Consider the following 3,263-nt stretch of genomic DNA (forward strand, 5'->3'; position numbering starts at 1 on the left):
TCCCGTGCCATTAACACTACTACTCTTGCAAGATACATATGCATGTGGAAAAACTTGTCAGCTTTTGCCAGGGCTAGGAGATGAAAAATAGAGCATGTCCTGATTAGTTAATTTGTGGCTGTAAGCTCAGTTGACATCTTGGGGATGGACCATAAAATCTGGCCATTCTTTTGTTTCACATCTGCAAACTACAGAATTCCTTAGCCCAGTCCCATCTATGACTCATCTCCTCAGGGTTGAGGTGAGGGCTAGTCATCAAAATCTGGAATGTCATGGGTACGAGTAACTCCAGTAGCCTTTGGATGCATAGTAGGAGATACAAAGGTGGTAAAATTCTGCAGGAACACCAGGATGGCAATGCCACCGGTCTGCCATGCCCCCCACCCCCAACCTTTTGTTGATATAGCCAGTCAACAGGAGGGAGGCTATGATGAGAGGCCACAACAGCAGTGGCCTCATACAGGATCTTAGGAGGGTTTTTCTTAAACTCAAGGTCAATGTCGCCATCATGTGCACAGGAGGGCCTTGAGTATCTCACTTTATTACTGGGGATTCCGGTAACCAGGTTGGTAGGAGACAGCATCATAACACGCGGACACAGCGACAATCAGAGCACCCAAACCAGGTCACCCCCACACCAACAACTTGCTCATGGTCGGCAGCAGAGGTGCTGGAGGGCTCACGGCACGCCTCACCTAACCGCCATCCCACCCGCCAATACTATCAATATTTTAAAGATCATTTTAAGGGGTGCCTGGGTGGCACAGTCGTTAAGCGTCTGCCTTTGGCTCAGGGTGTGATCCCAGCATTCTGGGATCGAGCCCCACATCAGGCTTCTCCGCTAGGAGTCTGCTTCTTCCTCTCCCACTCCCCCTGCTTGTGTTCCCTCTCTCGCCGGCTGTCTCTCTCTGTCAAATAAATAAATAAAATCTTAAAAAAATAAAAAATAAAGATCATTTTAAATTTGCCTACCTGTGTTAGGTACATTGATATCTAATGCATCCTCTATGACTATATCTAGCACTGTGGTAATTTGCATAACATCTGAAAGCCATAAATATAGTCATAAAGACACTAGTCAGCACTTACGTGCCAAAAGTTCCCAGAAGGGGAGATATCTGGTGACCTGCTGATGCTTCTGGCTCAGTATGGATGAGACAACCAGTACAAGGGCTATATCTTTTACTCTGCATCCGGTAGTCTGCAGCATTCTAAAGCACTGTCAACTCCGATTTGCAAAGGTGAAAAGGGTAATGTTACCAGAAAGATTCAAAGAAATTTTGCACCAATTCATTAAAAAATCAATTTGCAAGCACAGAGAGGATATCAGGTATTAGTAACAGCCAACTCTTATTTATCAAGCTAAATAAATCCTTTCTTTTTATTATCAAAGAATGGATCCTGCAAGTAGGGAAACTTCAGAGATAAGAATTCCTTTGATTTTTGTTTTGTTTTGAACCTAACCTCATATGAAATTTTTACTTACAAAATGGTTAAGGATATTACATTTGGAATAACAATTCAGAGAAAAAAATGCTAGTATGCTTGTTTACAAGCACATATATGCTTGTATATATAGACACATAACAACTTCCTGGGGTTTTCTGGAACTTTCACTCAGTTTCTCAATTCCATATTACCTTGGACTGAAGATGAATAAACAAGAAAGATAAGAAATAATAATAATAATAATAATAATAATAATAATAATAATAATAATAATATATAAAACTTAGTGTGGTGTACTATACTATAATAAATATAACATAATCCAGTAGTGGGAACGTTTAAGCACATGCACATAAATGGGCACAATTGTAACTTATTTATTATTATACATTGAGAACAATGGGTCAGCTGGCACTGAGGGATGTGTTGGAGGAGAGCGGTAGCAAGAAGAGAGGCAGTCAATGATGATAAGTATTCAGAATGAGGCAAAGGAGTTTGCATTTATGTGAGTGTCAGGGTGGGTACTCATGAAGGACTGGAGTAACAGTGGAAGTGGCATGGCTCCAAAAGTGTGACCATCCATGGTGAGTAAGATAGATTCGAAGAGAGAGAAGAGCCAAGAAATGAGCTAGGAAGATACTGCAATGATCCAAGCATTATGCTGCTGTGGCAGCAGGATGGGGATAGAGGGCATGATGGCATGATGGATAGGAAAAAACACTTCAAAGACAGACTTGAGAGAACCTGGTGTCTTTATTCCCTATATACAAAACCTAAACTAAGGATTCAAGTTAGCATTATGGAAAATGGGAGAGAAGTCCTCATAGAAGCACCAACTCTGAGATTTTGAGCTCATTGTGTTTTCCCTTGAGACTCAGTTTTTACATCTGTAAATCACGTTATCAGTAGAGGCTTTCAGCTCTGAAATTTTGTTTCTGTACTACAAGACACTGGAAGAATGGCCAGAGTAAAATGGACTGAAATGAGATGAAGAAAAGGTAAGAATAGGTAGCTGTTTGAAGAATAATGCATATGATTGAGCATTTAATATGTACCAGTAACCATGTTAATTTTTAAAATACTTATTATCTTGTTTAGTTCTCATAACAAACCAATAAGAGAAGAGGCAACTAAATCAAAGAAGAAAGAAAGAAAACCAAACAGAAAGAAGTACTTGTCAAGGGAGCCAGCAAAGTATCCTCTCGGAAATGACTGGATAAACTGGAAAGGGTAGAAATCTGAGGGTTTGGGGAATGTGGAAGCCTCCGTTGAGTCTGGCTCAAGTGGCTTGGGGTTCAGTTTAATATGAACTCGATGATATCTCTTGTTTATTTAACTCCCAATGGCCATTTGCAGAGAAAGGGCAGTGACACCCATCCCAGTTTACAGTTACCAGCAGGGCTGCAAATTTTCTATTTTTTTTCTTTTTTTCCCTACTTGCCAACTTCAGACCACTAAATTCCAGTAGCTGCCTCTTTACTACACCATTTCAGCAGCAAATGCATTGTTTTGCGCCTCTCTTGACCAGCAGCTAAGTAGGGAACAATTCTTTAGGTGACGTTAGCACTTGAGCTTAGATTAATGATGCTAAATCTGATTTATATTGTCTTTCCCCATCCATATGATCTAGCATTCTCCCTGCCCTTTCAATGCAGCTGTACCTTAAGCTGCATGCTTTAGAGGTTTTCTCCAACAACTCCCAGACCACTTTCCTAATCAGTATTCAGCAGTATCTTTCCCTTTAGCAGATGCACATTATTTTCTTCTCCCTGTGTTCTTATATTTATTCTTCTAAGGTTTATCCACATCAACTG

General features: G+C 40.5%; 1 pseudogene; it reads right to left on the reverse strand.

Moving 5' to 3' along the window:
• Positions 1-248: 248 nt before the first annotated feature.
• Positions 249-586, reverse strand: LOC123799127 (transmembrane protein 230 pseudogene; annotated as a pseudogene).
• Positions 587-3,263: the final 2,677 nt, after the last annotated feature.

This window comes from Ursus americanus, chromosome 14, assembly GCF_024610735.1.
Source record: "Ursus americanus isolate L20-20 chromosome 14, mUrsAme1.1.p, whole genome shotgun sequence".
NCBI classification, from domain to species: Eukaryota; Metazoa; Chordata; class Mammalia; order Carnivora; family Ursidae; genus Ursus; species Ursus americanus.